General features: G+C 33.3%; 1 long non-coding RNA gene across 1 annotated transcript in view; it reads left to right on the top strand.

Annotated features, from left to right (window-relative positions):
* Positions 1-11,547: 11,547 nt before the first annotated feature.
* Positions 11,548-18,582, top strand: part of LOC124373879 — a 32,659-nt gene continuing 25,624 nt past the window's right edge. The window contains exons 1-2 of the long non-coding RNA XR_006923482.1: positions 11,548-11,927; positions 17,761-17,827. This is a non-coding gene — a long non-coding RNA (uncharacterized LOC124373879). The remainder of the gene's footprint in view (positions 11,928-17,760; positions 17,828-18,582) is intronic.

Genomic DNA, 18,582 nt, shown 5'->3' with positions numbered 1-18,582 from the left:
AATAAAAATGACTTTCAAACGATGATCTTTAAACCAATCTAATCTAGTTGCTCAGGGATATATGGAATCCGTCCTAGTAAATTGAGGGAATAAGGAGAGCATATATTGAGGTTGGCGTCAGTGATGCTAGGGCACTTTATCGTTTTTATTTCGTAGCCTAATATAATATTATCATATGGATTTAGAATATGAACCTTCGTGGTTCTTCAACCGCAAATCGTGATGTCGCATTGTACTATGAAGCCTTCTCATTAAAGCTCTTTCATTTGAGGAGTCTGATTTTAGTTTGATGATCACAACTCATCTTACTTAACGAGAGGTAGATTATTACTCCTTTGTTACATGCAGTCATGGATTAACGAGATAGTACAGAATGCAAATACTGGTACTTATTCGTAATTTAATTGTATAGTATAACCTCAGAGATGAAACGTTGATATCTTTCTTTATGCGACACCCCACTGGCAATCCTAGAACATGGTGTAGATCAATATAAGTTGCAGACATGGAATTTTCTTCCAATGACCGCCACTTACCTCAAACCTTGGTATTAAAAAAATATATGTTTGTAAAACCTTTTACAAACATTTTGCTGTTCCTACTAAAATCCCAATAGTGACTTCTATGTTTGAGGACATGTGAAATGCTTAACTGTCTTCCCAGGATTCGGTAACGGTGTCGGACATATCCCACATCATAAAAAATCTAATTTAGAAAAGACAATAAAGTTAGTTGCTTTTCTTGAACCACGAAATAAAAGTAGATATTACAAATTGTGTGTAGAATATGCTATAACGAATCGCAATACTGTAATGAGTTTTCGAAACAATTTTAAACTCTAGAGTGAATTTGATTCTATAAAATAACATTCTTATGAACAAGGGACAGATTAAGCAATGTTATATTAAATATATGCTCTATTATTTTAGATATAAACAATTAGCTCATCACGGAAAGACTCAGCTTAAAAACTACTTAATGACTTAAATCAAAATAGGTTTATAAATAAAAGACTTCCTCATACATTGTAAAAATAACAACAGTTCTATACCAAAAATTATAGATTAAAAAATTAACTTCATATCCCCACCAATATGTCTTTAGTACAATAACTATAAACTGTAAAGGTGTTACACGACATCTGCTGAAATTACATTCACGTACTGAGTAAACTCTCATCAGGCCAAATGCTTTCCCAAGTGTTATATTATTTCTTGTATTAAACGTGTTTAACTAATTTACAGAATGGAAATATATATATATATATATATATATATATATATATATATATATATATATATATATATCAATATCTAATATACTATACAGCCGCATGTGTAACTGACTCACTGACTGATATATAGATACAAATTCTAACATAGTTCTAGAAGTGCTGGAAACTTGAAATTTGGCCAGCAGGTTCCTTTCACAATATGACCCGGAGGAAAAGAAAAGTCTGAAAACCGGACTTTTTTTACTTTTAAACCCCTCAAAAAAATTCCTCAAAAATCGCGCAATCTTTACCCCTGCAGGCATTTCTTGTAAGCCTGATAGCGGGTGAACCGTTCGAGCTAGCTTCGATCTGACGAAAAATCGTTTGTCAGGAATAAAGTGAACTACAAAAAAGGTCTAGTGACTTTTTGTCCTATCTCGTGTGGTTAAGCGACAAAACGCGGGAATGTTTGACATTCCAGAGATTTTTTTGCTTAAAATAAAGTTTCGAGCCTGATAGTGTCCAAACGGTAGGTCGTAGCTCAAATCTGATTGGCCCATCAAATTAGCAAATTGCGCGATCTACAGAAAAGGACCAGTAACTTTTTCCTCTACCTCCAGTGGTTCGGCCGAAAAACGTGATTATGTGCATTTTTTGTAATTTTTACGTGCAACTTTTGTTTTCGGGCTCGATAGCGGCGAAACCATTGGTCGGAGGTCGAAATAAGACAAGCGTTGGAGTTAGGAAATGAGGTGATATACAAAAATGTGCCAGTAAGTCTTTACTCTATTTCCATTGGTTTGGCCGCAAAATGCGATTAAGTGAAAATATTTGGAAGTTTTCGCCTAAAAATTTACCTTTCGGGCTCGATAGCGGCTAAACTGTGGGTGGTAGCTCAAAACAAATTTTTAAAAGGATTTATGATATTGCGTGATCTACAAAAAATGTTCAGTAACATTTTGCCCTATCCTCAACGGTTTGGCCGCATAACGCGTTTTAATGTATTGATTTTTTTAAATTTTATTGATTTTTTAAATTTTACTATATACTATACAGCCGCATGTGTAACTGACTCACTGACTGATATATAGATACAAATTCTAACATAGTTGTAGAAGTGCTAGAAACTTGAAATTTGGCATGCATGTACCTTTTGCAATATGACCCACAGGAAAAGTCTGAAAACCGGAAATTTTTACTTTTAAACCCCTCAAAAAAATTATCAAAAAAAACGCGCATTTTGTACTCTTGCAGGCCTTTCTTGTAAGCCCGATAGCGGGCGAACCGTTGGAGCTAGCTTAGATCTGACAAAAAACCGTTAATCAGGAATGAAGTGACCTACAAAAAAGGTCTAGTAACTTTTTGCTCTATCTTCCATGGTTAAGCGACAAAACGCGGGAATGTTTGACATTCCAGAGATTTTTTCGCTTAAAATAATTTTTTGAGCCCGATAACGGCCGAACGGTAGGTCGTAGCTCAAATCTGATTGACCCATCAAATTAGAAAATTGTGCGATCTACAGAAAAGGTTTCTGTGACTTTTTGCCCTATCTCCATTGGTTTGGCCGAAAAACGTAATTACGTGCAATTTTTGTGTAATTTTTACGTGAAAATTTTGTTTTTGGGGTAGATAGCGGTGAAATCATTGGTCGGAGGTCAAAATAAAACAAAAGCTGGATTTAGAAAATGAAGTTATCTACAAAACAGTTCTAGTAACTTTTTACTCTATCTCCATTAGTTTGACCGCTAAATGCGATTAAGTGAAAATATTTGGAAAGTTTCGCCTAAAAATTTACATTCCGGGCTTGATAGCGGCTAAACGGTTGGTCGTAGCTCAAAACACGTCATTTGAAAAGTTTTATTAAATGACGTGTTCTACAAACAAGTCTTATAACTTTTTGCCCTATCCTAAATGGTCTGACCGAAAAACCTGTTTAAATGGAAATATTTTATAATTTTTACGTAAGAATTTTGTTTCTGGAGGCGGTAGTAGCCAAACCATTGCTCATAACCTAAATCCTACATTTTCAATAACTAGACAATCTATAGATCTAAAAAAAGGTCATCTACGTTAACGAGTGACTACAACCCCACAACGTCAATTGGCTGAGCGTTAGCGAAGCGTCAATAATAGGTAGGGACAGAGTACATTTTAATTAATTTAATAAAATAGTGATTCATTGTCAACATTCTGGTATGGAATGATAATTTCCTAAGTAATTTAAACCCTCTGATCAACTTTTTATTTTGATAAAAATTACTGTACACATATTCTCGTAGCACAGACACACATTTCCCACAAAAGTACCTCGCGTACTTGTAACCCCCCGACAACATAAATCCCCCTCTCAATAGATGAACTCCTGATTAAGTTAAAACCCCTGAACAACTTAATAATCTGTTAGTACAAAATAATGCGATCTACAAAAAAGGTCTAGTGACTTTTGCCCTAACTCCATCGGTTTGGCTAATAAATGTTAATATTTTGTAATTTGTATGTAAATATTTTGTTATTGGAGACGATAGGGGTCTACCCGATTGTACTAGCATGAATCTCAAAACGTTTATAAATAGATATTGATACGATCTACAAAAAAGGTTCAGTAGCTTTTTGTTGTATATCTTTCCGAAAAGTTGTTTACGCTTTCAATGGCAAAATCTGTTTTGTAAATTTGCAATTTTTGGGATTTTTGATTTTTCCGACTAAAAATTGTGCAATTTATAACAGTTGAGATTGAGTTTGTATTACTGCGTACACGACTGACTAGTATACGTCTACTAGAGCACATCGCGAATTGGCTGAACGTTAGCGAAGGTCAAAAGTAATTAGGGACAGAGTGAATTTTATTTATGCTCACAAACATAAGACCCTCCAAAATAGGCCCACGTGTGTCTTAACCCCCGGTAACATTACCGCCCCCCTGGAATTTCCTGGTATGAGTAGATAAACTCCTGATCAAATTAAACCCCCTAAACAAGTTAAAAATACTAACTTAGTGTTGGTTTTTTTATTATATTTACACTCAACAATTCACACTAGCTGCCCAGTGCAGACTTTTCTCCCAAGCTCCATATCGAGAAAACTAGAAATCCTAGCTAAAATCTGAGGCCAGAATCGCCAACAAGAAAGGTCCAGTCACTTTTTCTCGTATCTCTAATGGTTAGGCTACAAAACGCCCTCAAAGTCAAAAGTTTAGTTGAATACGGAAAGAATCAATAAAATAGGTCTAATTTAAACTTCCAGATCACTAATCTGATGCTTGGACTTAACCTGTCTCAGAATTCCGCTTATCCCCGCATTTAGCCAACTACTGAATTAGGGGCCTGGGGCTTAGCGAAAAATCCATGGTCAGGAATGAAGTGAACTACAAAAAAGGTCTGGTGACTTTTTACTCTATCTCCATCGGTTTGGCCGCAAAACAAGATTAAGTGAAAAAATTTTGAAATTTTCGCCTAAAAATTTCATTTCGGGCTCGATAGCGGCTAAACGGTTGGTCGTAGCTCAAAACAAATTTTCAATGGGATTTAGAAAACGGCGCGATCTACAAAAAAGGTCTAGTGTCAATATGCCCTATCCTCAATGGTTTGGCCGCAACACGCGTTTTAAAGTATTGATTTTTTAAGTTTTACGTGAGATTTTGTTTTCTGGGCTCTATTTCAGACAAAATATTTATTATAGGCCAGATTAAAAATTTTATTTTTATACAAAATAATGCGATCTACAAAAAAGGTTCAGTGATCTTTTACTCTATCTTCCATGGTTTAGCCGGAAAATGTGATTATGTTGAAAATGTCACTTAAAAATTTACCTTCCGGGCTCGATAGTGGCCGAACCGTTAGCCCTAACTTAAATGTAAAATTTTTTATAACTAGCTATTGATAGGAACTACAAAAAAGGTTCAGCAGCTTTCTATTGTTTATTTATCCGTAAGCCTGATAAATGCTCTAAATGGCAAATTCTTTGTCTTCACTTTTAGGTGTTTTAAATTTGCAACTATAATTAGTGCGATTCATGCTGGTTCCAGATTGGCCTTGTATTACTACGTTAACGAGTGACTAAACCCCCCCCTCCATATCGGGAATTGGCTGAGCGTTACTAAAGCTTTATGAAATATTAGTCCATTGTCAAAACTCTGGCGTGGAATGATAATTTCCGAAGTAATTTAAACCCCCTGATCAACTTTTTATTTTGATAAAAATTCCTCGTGCCCAGACACACATTTACTAGAAAAGTACCACGCGTTCTTTAACCCCCGATAACATTAAACCCCCCTCCCGTAAATTGTCTGCTAGATGAACTCCTGATTAAATTACACCCTCTGATCAACTTAATAATCTGATAAACGTTGTTTTTCTTTTCGTTATACTAAATCTGTTTACACAATAGCTGACCAGTGCAGACTTTTATCCCAAGCGTTTTACCGACTAAACCAAAGCTCGCAGCTAAAATCTGACGACGGAATTGCAACACAAAATTAAATTTCCGACAAGATAGGTCCAGTCACTTTTTCTCGTATCTCTAACGGTTAACGCGTAAAATATCATTAAAGTCAAAACTTTGATTAAAACTGAAATATTCAATAAAATGGGTCCAATTTAATTCCGAATTCCGCTTATCCCCGAATCTGGCCAACACCCGAAAGGGGGCCTGGGATGTGTCATTAACCCCTGGTAACATTAATCCCCCCCCCGGGATTTCCTGGTATGACCAGATATTCTCCTGAGTAAATTAAACCCCCTGATGTGTTAATCCCCCCCCCGATAACGTTAACCCTCCCAGGGAATATACTGGCTTGACCTCATATCCGAATTTTACCAATCACCAAATCTCTTAACCCCGCTTGGGAAGTTCCTGGTATGACCAGATAACCCCCTGATGTCTTAACCTCCATCTGACGACGGAATTGCAACACAAAATTAAATTTCCGACAAGATAGGTCCAGTCACTTTTTCTCGTATCTCTAACGGTTAACGCGTAAAATATCATTAAAGTCAAAACTTTGATTAAAACTGAAATATTCAATAAAATGGGTCCAATTTAATTCCGAATTCCGCTTATCCCCGAATCTGGCCAACACCCGAAAGGGGGCCTGGGATGTGTCAATAACCCCTGGTAACATTAATCCCCCCCGGGATTTCCTGGTATGACCAGATATTCTCCTGAGTAAATTAAACCCCCTGATGTGTTAATCCCCCCCCCCCCCCCGATAACGTTAACCCTCCCAGGGAATATACTGGCTTGACCTCATATCCGAATTTTACCAATCACCAAATCTCTTAACCCCGCTTGGGAAGTTCCTGGTATGACCAGATAACCCCCTGATGTCTTAACCTCCAGTAAAGTTAAACCCCTCCCTAGAAATTTCCTGGCATGACATCATGTCCGAATTTTACCTATCACAAAACCACTCTTATCCCCGAATTTGGCTAACACCCAAAAGGGGGCCTGGGGGCGTAGCCCCCAGCGAGCCGAAGGCGAGTATATATATATATATATATATATATATATATATATATATATATATATATATATATATATATATATGTATGTAAGTATCGCGCACTTTCTATTGTGATTTAACTTTCCGGATCCCTGTAATTTATAGTAGCAAGTTAGAAAACGCACAATCACTATTATTTTGAGACAGAACTTACATACTTGTTATGAGCCCTAATTTTGTAACTCAAGAAAGCCCAAAATAAAAAATTGCAAAAATATGCAAACTGAATCACTGTGATTCTACAATACTTTCATCTGTACTAAGTTTAATAATACGAAATAAGATAAACCAAACAGGCCATTTGTTTACAAGTGAAGTATGGAGGACTGTACGATTCATTTATGGTAGTAATTCACATTTATATTACAATCTAATTCGCCAAATTATTACTACTCTTATGAGCAATATTAATTATTTTAAGATTATTAACTATTCTCATGTAAACATATACTAAACCAATTAATATATGTGTGCCATTCTGAAACAACAATTTTAACCAAATTGATTTAAATATTTTAAGTAGAACAATACATTACCTTGTGTATGTGTCGTGTGTGTATTAGTGTGAGTGGGGCGACTTCCTGCCGCATTGGCCGCATCACCCTGTAACAATCAGAAAAGAGAGCATGTAATAGTGTTTCATAATAAACAATAGAGTTCCCAAAACCAATATAATTACAGGAATATACCTTGATTAAATCAATATTTTTAATATTATGTATATTCATGGAACAAATATGTAATCTTATGTCTAGTATTAGCAGATAAATTTAGTTACCTTAATATGTTGTGTAGTGGAGAATTATTGTTCTAGTTAAATGTAGTTCTACACGCACGCATTCTTTCACACGTTTCCATTCAATCATCATTCATACTTTGTGTGTTTTGCAACACACGTGGAGAGTGTTACGTGATAATGTCAAAGAGAGGACGACAAGCCGACGCAGGACCGAAGCCACCTGAAAATAATCAGAACAAAACTCTCGAATCACAAATATGACATCAATTAGTAGGCTTTCTTATTAATAATACCTTATAAAAGAGTGTAATAACGGTCTTGAGATTTGACTAAAACTGTAATTTCAGAATGGCATTAAATGTACTCCTGAAATGTCCCAAATACTTACAGTACTGTGTCATCTCGCATTGAGGATAAGTAATATAGCATGCTGAAACATAAGTCATATTAATAATCAAAGTACAATGAGAAACATTATTAAACTAGTACTTAGTATTCATAACATTGTAGTGGTGTAAAGTGACCATATGTAAGTTCCAGTAGCCAAGTTGTTTAAGACGTTGAACTTAGGATCTGAGCTAGAGATAGCACAGGTTTAAGTTTTGCTTTTGCACTGAAAAATTAAAAGTTAATATATATGTTATATTTTAAACTAAGTGGGGTTACGAATTCTTCAAATGGCTGATGGAAGTATTATTTAAAGAAAAACAATCGATTATAGTTTGATAAAACTTCGTGGCTATTATACTTACCAGTGACATTTATACGCAGTAATTTTGATAGTATTGATAGAGAAACTAAAAATCATGATGTTGACAAAGATAAATGAGGCCACGAAAACATTGAGGTAAGAAATGACTAACGTCAAGGCAGGCCCACATGAGTACCTTAATCGCCAGTCCGAATCGCGGTCGAGTCCTCATTTGAGCTACAGCATCCGAAATAGAAATGACGTGTGCTGGTGTCACTGGAGGTTCGGAGACCAAGCTAGAAAATGCACTATTCCCTGTCACGACGCTGCTAGACCTCAGGAAATGAACTGAGAATCACTAGCAATCCCTCGCTAATGTCAATCCACCGTCTCTTTATCACGGACAGAGTGAAGAAACAGTCATTGGAGTAGACATTTGCCCATCCAAAATTCTACTTTAGTGGGGAAGAGTAAAATTTGAGAGATTTTGCATGGAATATTTCCGCCATCACTTAAAGTCTCTTTACAAAAGATGAAAATATTCAGGTGCTGGTTTGGATCTGTGACGTACAAAAGAAAAGGGAGAAAAACTGTGTATCATCGTAATATAGACTCGCAATTTGTAATATGGTATACTCTTATAACTAAGCATAGAAAGAAGTAATAATAGGCCTGCTACTGTGAAGAGTTCACAATGTAACGCTTAGCTCAAAATTACAATGTAACAAAAATTAATTTCTATGACTAATGCACTGAATTTAAATAATTAAAATATGAACTTATTATGAAGAGAAATAAAGTGCTATATTAATTTTTTAGTTATATTTGTTTAAATTCTGCTCAACTTTATATTAATTTATACAGCAGCCATACATTTATTTGTAATTTCATTTCGGTACTTTTTAAAACCTCTGCATACATGTACGTAATATGATGTACTCATACAAAGTTCACTGTATGCTCCGCATCAGACACTGTTGGAATTATTGACAATAGGCAAGGTTTTTGACGTAATGCTAATTGCGTGCTAAACTATGTCTGCCATTGTTTTGTAGTTCAAAACATTCTGGAGAAAGTCTTCGTGGTGAAATATTTGGTTGAGTGCAATATTTTGTACAATCTTTTGTAACTCACTAAACACTATTAGAATGGTAATGAATAATTGAGCACTTGGCGTTTAGATTTCTTCTCTATTTTGAACTCAGTAAAATGCCTAAACCCCTCATAAAAAACTATCAATTGGGAAAATTCCAAAACAATAAAATAATCTGTTACATTTAAAAAATAATGAAACATATAATCCATAACACGTTAAGTCCTGTCAATTAGGTAGACACTCTTTGTTTAGAACATTTAGATGTTACTTTGGTAGTTACAAAACTATTTCGTTAAACAACTGATGTTTGGTTTTGATTTTGCTTTGGTCAAATACATCTTTTATCTTTTGCAAATTGAAATTGTTTCTGCTCAACAATTTTAAAGAAAATTATTGTGAACGCAGAGAAGAAGTTTGAATAAGTAAACTAGGCCCGAAAGATACGCAGAATACAACACCATAAAAAACTATACATTGAAAACAACCAATGATCGCCAGAAACAGAAATAAATTTCAAATTAAAATCAGATAATAATATGCAGACGGAAAATACGTCACGAAGGAAATGTTCATGAGATGGAACTTTCAGATCTATATAGAGAAGAGAATGTCAAATAAATGTATTAAAATTTTAATTTAAGAATTGAAAATGACCAACCTTGGCAGGGATTGGGACTGCCTGTGCTTAAAACAGTTGCCTTGCTTTCACCACTGTTACTAGAACCGACAGCAATGGCTGCAATGACGCTGTTATAAGCACCCAGGTTAGAGCATTACATGGTACTAGGGCCAGTCCTTGGGCAGGTCGTCACTCTTTTACCATGTAATACTCCCCTCCCTTATTAGATTGGTTAATTTATATATGTGGGTTACATCATGTGTGCTGCAATCTACCGCAGACAACATGCACTTCCTCAACAAGAGAATAATATAGATCGGTAAATTCTCACTAAGACGTATTGAACTTTACAGTGTAAATATTTGATAACAGCGTTTAATGTTGTCACATATTTTTTTTTATATATTTTTAAACTATTAATGAAGTACGAGTACATTTATACAAGAAAAAAGTATTTTTTTATAAAAGACCGCTTGATATTAAAAGGAAATGCACTGTGTTCTCGCTTTTAATTTAAGTAATATAAATAAATGGAGGTTACACCATACGTTCTTCGATTTGACACAAATTTCTGCAATGATTGTACCAAATCACTCAAGTGCACAATGTGCTGACTTGAGAGATGTAGAAATATTGTTATAAATAAGTTTGATATAATATTAGGATATGATATGAATTTCACGTTCCCTAGGTGTACAATTTTAATCCTAATGCTAAACATTGGACTAGCCTTTTAATTAAGATTATGTTAAAAAACGGTTTAAACACGAATAAATATTGAAATATTTATGAATTTAATTTCTATATATACGAGATAGAACTTCCCGATCTATATAGAGAAGGAAACGTAAAATAAATCTATTAACATTTTAATTTAAGAATTTAAAATGACCAACCTTGGCAGGGATTGGGACTGCCTGTGCTTAAAACAGTTACCGTGCATTCATCACTGTTACTAGAACCAACAGCAATGGCTGCAGTGAAACTGTTGTGCGCACCCAGGTTAGAGCATTACATGGTACTAGGGCCAGTCCTTGGGAAGGGCGTCACACTTCTACCATGTTATACTCCCCTCCCTTATTAGATTGGTTAATAATAATTGATATACAGGGGTGCTGAAAAGTCCCGGGACGGTCTAATAACTTTTGAACTAATCACAATATAAGAACCAAAATTTACATCAAGCTTTTGCTCATATAAAACTTGGTTATAGCGTTTTATGTATTTCACCATGATATTCTGCTTATGGGGGACGTCCCGCTAGGGGTTGGTGAAAATTCTTAAATAGAAGCATAGGTCGAGTCGTATGCTACATCAAATTAAAACTCTTTTAATTAGAAACATTTTGGCAAAAATCTGACGTAAAACAGTTGACGCATTACAAAATGGCGGACACTCAAAGATTATAAAATACAGAATTTTTCGATAAAATACCAACATATCGTAAACTAATGAAAACTGCAGTAGATTATAATTTTAAGTAAACACGGAGCAAGCTCATTAATTAAGTTGAAGAAAAAGATCCTCTTGGATTAAATAGTATTTAAGAACATGTTTTTAATAATTTCCAAGCGTTGATGGATATACAATTTTGCGTCAATACTATTTATTTATTCTATGTCAGCTATGCCACAGAGATTTAATTGAAACATTTTACACCAGCTGGCTTTATTATGTGTTATGTTTATATTCATTTAATAACGTGTTTCTAACATAATAATTTGTCGCTTCTAGCAAATCAAGAAACAGTGTAATACAAAATGTGCAGTAACCTATTTCGGAGACGTAAATCAGTCAGATTGTCAAGGGTGGAACGACGTTTTTTTTAACAAAGCATACAGGCGTCTTTTGTATAAAAATCAATTTTTACATTTTCGAAATGTTGTTGTAGTGGCTCAATATGACATGGACTTATATGTGCATTGCTGTCTCCCAGTGAGAGGTTACAACAGTTTAACAGTTAGTGAAAGTTAACCCACTCGTCAACTGAAATCTGGAATTCTCACTAAATCTTCAAATCTGAGTCTCTGCAAAATAACCTGAAGGTCCGCTTGGTACCTCTCCAAATGGTAAATAAAAATATTTTATTTGTTTCCCCGATTGTAGCCCTTGTTGTGTATGTATAATTTTATATTTATTCTCTTTAAATTGGCATGAGTTATAGAAACTATCATTAGTCTACATAATAATAAAACAGCTTAAATATTGGTTTTTATAAAATATTGATAAATTCGATAATTTTATCGGAAACAAAGTACACTGACACTTCCCAAAGTGGTTTCATTAGGAAAATGATAACAAGCTATCATAAATTTTTAAATCTTTGGTGTTTCATCTATAATGACAACCATGTATGTGGACTTGTTATGAGGGTAATAATTTACCTTTTAAGGTAGGGCGAGATATTTTTTCAGGTTAGAAGCGGCACTGCTTTTATTATTTTATATTCTTTTAGAATAATTTGCATGTAGTTGTGTTAAAAATTCAATCTTTTCTGCGTAAGAATAGGGTATATGTGTAATTTAACAAGAGTAAGGACTCACCATCAAATAAAATAGGAAATTGCCTTAAAGTTGGAAAGACTGATTCATAAACTTCATGCACAGGCTAATGTAAGTGATGACTAAAACTCGTTTCATTTCTTTAGCAAAATTAAACAAAGATATTCTTAACGTTATTGTATTAAAGTCCGACAATCATCAATATTGTTCTTTAGATCACGTAATAGAATATGTATAAAAAGAAAGAAAAGGCACACTACAAGGAAGTAAATGATGTTGGTCTCATAACAACGCAACTCTAATCATCTTATAAAAAAAACCAAAATTAATTACTGAGGAAATACATTTAAATTTTGAATTGTAAACAACGCACACACATTCATAGACTGGTGTCAAGAGAGATTAGTTATATTTTTAATTTTTTAATCTATTTACAACTGTACTGTTTCAAACGCGATTATAACTGAAAAGTATGTAGTGTAGAGGATGGAGCCCTTACAGTAATTAACTATAGCTAAATGTACAGTAAAATAAGTAAGTTACAGTACTTCTGCTGTTCTATAGGTAATAAGTCAAATTATTGAGATGCTACAATCTAAACTCAAGGCCTAATTTTCAACATCAATATTCAGAGAGCATCTACAGCCATACATACAACACTACATCTAAGTTATATTCAATGAAAAATGTGATGTTTTGACTTATCCATCTGCAGAATCTTGCCGTCAAAGACACAAGGGCTCAGCCGTGGTGTCAGGGTCACACGGAAGAAGACCGAACATTAACGCTGCTAACATTGTCCGTAATAACTTGAAGTAAAACTATTCAGAATTCCACTCTACTGAACAATTTTTCGAAAGTATTAGATTTTAAAATTGTGTTTTCGTGGTAACTAGGAATAGTTGCTGTTAATTAAGAAATTGACAGCTTAGGTTATAGTTGTATAAATTCTAAGAAAGAGACATAGTGTAGATCTTAGCACTAGGGTATTAAATGTTCAATGTGCACTTACATAATGCTATGGATTTTAAATAAAATAATATCAGTTCCTTATGTTTTGGCCATAAAAAATATACTTTTTTTTTAAATATTTGCTCAAAATTCGTGTATATGCGCTGTTTTTCCTATAAATATTTTGAGGGTAAAAGCAGGATTAAATTAAAACATATTCTGAATATTGCTTTTGTTATTGTTTAATTTTTGCCATCCACATCCTAAAGAATAACATTACCTTGCCAAAGTACCGCATTTTGAAAATCAGAGTTTTGTCTTTGACCCTTTTGGGATCCGAAAGCTCGTAGAGCACAGAGAAGGTATTACGTATTTTACGAGCAATGATTGAACTTATATTGGTTGCTGTATAAACATATACATATATATTAAAACTTCATTCTATAAATGATCAAAGTTACAAAAACTGATACCGAATTATTTTATGATTTAATATATGTACAATATTTTGAGCATTTTATATACGTACTGTGAAGGCTAGCATGCTCTTTTAACTAAAATATCAGATTTAACGCATCATAAAACTTAAAAGTACCAAAATAATTTACATTAGTATATTTTTTGCTATTAATTGAATATATAAATTAGTTATAAATATTAGAAATATTTTTTTGTTTTTAACCCATATAAATCAATATACCAGGGGTAGAAATGTTGTTAAACACTATTAGAATCGTATAAATACTTAGTTGAACAAGATGATGTTTTGGTGAACTGTGATGTGTAAGCTCACTATTTTTTGGTAATTCGTTAGGCTATATGCTTCCATGATGGCTTATAATTTTATGCAACGAAACAAATATTATCAATAAATTTTTAAACCTTTATTGAGTTACAAAGTACATCTATAACGTCAAAATTTTCAGCTTGAGATTAACAATGTAAGTTCAAATTTTCACGCTCAGACTCCTTGAATTGACTGTTTGGCTTAGATTAAAAATCCTAAAGAAATCTCATTAAAATTTTATTGTAATGTAAATCATAGTTTGTAACTGCTGCTCCTTATTTTCTCAGATTATGTTCCAACTTATCTTGAAACGTTTTGGATTTTTAAATTTAGCTTGAGATTAACAATGTAAGTTCAAATTTTCACGCTCAGACTCCTTGAATTGACTGTTTGGCTTAGATTAAAAATCCTAAAGAAATCTCATTAAAATTTTATTGTAATGTAAATCATAGTTTGTAACTGCTGCTCCTTATTTTCTCAGATTATGTTCCAACTTATCTTGAAACGTTTGGGATTTTTAAATTTAGAATGAATACTCTAATTAACTACTAAATCAGACTCACTAATCATACTACACTAACTACACTATTAGACAGTGGTGAATATGTCACAGATTATTAGACACCTAACCATAGTATCCCACTCTCATGATACAAAACAGGAACAAGGAAAGCTAAGCTATGTTACGTTACAAAATAATTTGCTTTATAGTACCTTGTGTAGCATGTAAAAGAGCATCGTGGAAATGGAATGATTTCACTGGCACTGGTCTGGTGTGCTTGTATGTTGACTGTCTTGTTTGGGATTTGCTTTCTCTATTTTTATCCAACATCTTTTTTCTGCAATTTCATTGTGATGTGTTTATATAACCTACAAACAAAGTTACTCCGTAAAATAGAAGTAGTGCATTTCTAATTTATTATGGTACTGTAAACTAATAATGTGCGATAAGACCAGCGACCAAAGAAGAACATTCTTTGGTTCTTCTTTGGTCGCTGGATAAGACCCCTAAAAGTATCAAATTTTTCAGTAAGAGAAAATTCTGAGGTAAATATTTGTAGCATTTCTAAATCTATTACGTTAAAAAATATATAGTTAAGTAATAAAATATTAAGTACATAATTTAATAAGATTCCTTGAAAATATACATTCGACTATAACATTATATATATGTGTAAAATTTGGTTTTTAATTCTGTGCGCACCAGTTGTGTGACAGAAAAAGTATTACTCTTAGTTTAAAAATAATTAAATGTATACCTAAATTTAAAAATGTAAATTTTAACAGAAACCTGAAGTGATATGTCTTGAAAAAATAGTTTCACTAACCTCTCTACACACAAACAAGTTAACAATTGTCAGCAGATGCAGACTGTACACAATAGTTTGCTCTATAATAGCTATCTTACAAAACAATTATATGTTTTGATGTATATTTCGACAGTTTTTTTTTAGTTCTTCGATAATTTTTTTGAATTATTTACTTGCAACTACACAAGTATACTTCATATTTTTTCTGTGCCACATAGATTAGTATATTTGATTTGTTACATTTAAACTATGGAGTGTTAGATTAGAAGTGGTATGCATTTCTATTGTAGTAGTTTTTTATTTAACAGAAGTATTTTTGCAAGATTTATTTTTCTATAAAATACTTTTGGAATCCATATAATTTACAATCCATATGTAGCCTACATTTCTTTCAAAATTGAAATAAAAATACATTTATGTTTTTACACGTATTTAAATGATGCTATAAATCTCTGACTTGTACAAATAACTTAAACATCATCTACTTATGAATATTTAGTTTTATTATTAACCTATTAACAAAACACGAGTTTATTTCAGTCTACTGTATTTAAACACGAGAACACTTTTCTTCTTATTTTTATACACAAACCAATATTTGATTCCCGTCATTTATATAAGAAATTTGCATTTGAACAATATTTAAGGATTCATCAAAAATATAATGAAACTGTTTAATGACATTTTCAGTTATATTTTAGTCTTAAGTGAAAAGTATAGTCAAAATATCTGAAAATCTACTAACGATATATCTATTAACTAGTAACTTATATGTTTTATGTTGAATAGTTAGAAATTGTCATCAGAAGCAGACTGTAGACAATATTTAGCTCTACATGTCCAACATATATTTTTGTAAAATAATTTTAGTATGTTGCCACACTTTTAGTTTTACCCTTTTGTTCGTATGAATAACCGTATGTATTAGGGTTTGGATACCTGAGTAACAGGTTAGATTACGTTACTAGAATTGTAGTATTTCATTTTAGTATCATAAAACGATGGACAAGATCCGAAATACTGTATGATATTTATAGGGAGTATCATGTACACTTAAAGTGTGTGTTTAATCTATGTATTACAGGTATCGAGCTAATATATAACAAAATAACTCAGTTAAGTTCTGTGTTTCTGTGTGTGTATCTCGTAATTCTGTGTTTTGACATTTTTTTTTTGACAATGAAAGGATTGTAAGGGAATCATGACTGTTTTAGGGCATTTGGAATCGATCAGTGATACAAAAATTAGTAAAACAACATTTAAAGATCTGCAATTTGATGACCTCCTAAGGGAAATACGTAACTTGACACATAACTAGAGGTTAAGATAATCGAACGTTTTGACACGTCAGGAATCAGAACTAGGTGTTGCGTGTCAAGTTCATGCTACAGAAAACAGGTCACAATAGGTTTAAACTCACCGACAAATCACATTGAACTGACCAGAGGCCAAAAGTAAATAGGAGTGGACCGTTTTTAAGAGTTTTTATGGCCTCGTATACCAATAGTTCACCTTGTTGAATTTCTTAAAACCATACTGTGTCTCTGATATGATTTGTTTATTTTAGTATAGATTGCAGATATCTCTTATGTAAGTCATTCAGCTGAGGAAGAGTTCAGATCTCAGATCTCGATTGTTACTTTTATGGATGATTAGTATCACTGAACGAAGACACGTATCCATAAAAATCCAGTTTCCTTTTTAGTGGAACCTATTAGTGATAACAATTTTTTTCATCCCGCATTATTGTATGTAATTCAAAATGCAAACACTACTCTTCAGTTATTTTAATTATTTTTACACTTGTAAGAAATATATATATTTGTATTTATTATATGATAATTTCCTAGATAGCTTGCACAGTGTTTTGTGAATGTTGTAAGTGAAAACATGTTATTAACATATTAATTATCAGTAGTTTAAAGAATAACCTATTCTTTGCAGAAATATAAACACATTACTTTGCATGAAGAAATACTGAAACAAGAGATTGTTTATGCTAAAACACTTTTTCTGTAAAAGCACTTTGTAAATCTAATTATCAGACTGCTATCTAAATAGCTGTTGAGTGCATTCACTATTTTCCTACTCAGGGAAGTGATTACAAATAGTGTCGTTATTTATTATGCTTTTACAAATAATATTGTTTTTCACAGGTGGTGTTAATAAACTGAAAATATTGAGATGTATATAATAACAGCTTTTGCAATTCACTTTAAATATATAACCATAACTTTCTTTTGAAAATTAAGGAATGGCAATAATTGATTATAGTACAATATTATTATATACTCGTGTTATACAATATATTACATCATCGTGCCTTTTGTATAATATAATGTATTTTTTTTAGGTTCGGCAAGTAGTTGACCTAGACACTCAACGATTGGAAGCGCAAGAAAACGACACGTCGTTGCCTTGTATGTATGTAGAATATGTATACACTCGATAGTCCCTGGAGATACAATAATCATTGTAAATCACAAGTGTTCTACTTGGCAGAGGTGTTTGCAACTTTGAGGTGGACGATCTTCGAAATCCTTATTTCTATGAAAAGAATGGATTTTGGTTATAGAACCGTGAAATAATATTTTAGAGGCTCGACTAAGAAGGACCACTTCACACTAGGCAGTGAAGACGCCGAACACACTGATTTTAACAAGAGTTCACTAGGTTACACATAATGAGTTTATGAACAGTGCATATTCAAATAAAGTGTATAAAATAAACAGTTACCTTTATTTTCATGAGAGATACCTAACCGTAGTCTGCTGTTGTGGAGGGCCAGGTTGTGATCAGTAAGTGTGGAAATAGGCTGCTGTCTTGTAGGCAGGCGTGAAGACGGAAGATTTCCTTCACGGATTCACTCACGCACAATACGTCCGCAAACGAATAGTTCATAACACTGTGGCCAGTCCTGTAGAGCACGGTAGACGCGGGTGTCCGGGAGAAGAGACGTTCTGGTAGAGATTGCCAATCCAGAGCACTGACTTTAATGTTAATGTAAATGTACAACAAATAGAATAAACTAATATTTAAATGAGAGAGTAACACATGGGGGAGAGAGTAAGTATGGTAAGCAGTGGCTAGAGAGTACATAAGTGCCCCAGGCGGGATCGAGAGTATAATGAGCAAGCGTGCCTACGCTTGCAAGGTGGGCAATTGATAAGTCAAC

Source organism: Homalodisca vitripennis, unplaced genomic scaffold (assembly GCF_021130785.1).
Source record: "Homalodisca vitripennis isolate AUS2020 unplaced genomic scaffold, UT_GWSS_2.1 ScUCBcl_6569;HRSCAF=13847, whole genome shotgun sequence".
Lineage (NCBI taxonomy): Eukaryota > Metazoa > Arthropoda > Insecta > Hemiptera > Cicadellidae > Homalodisca > Homalodisca vitripennis.
Note: the sequence above shows the minus strand (reverse complement) of the source record. Positions and strands in the feature narration are given on the sequence as shown.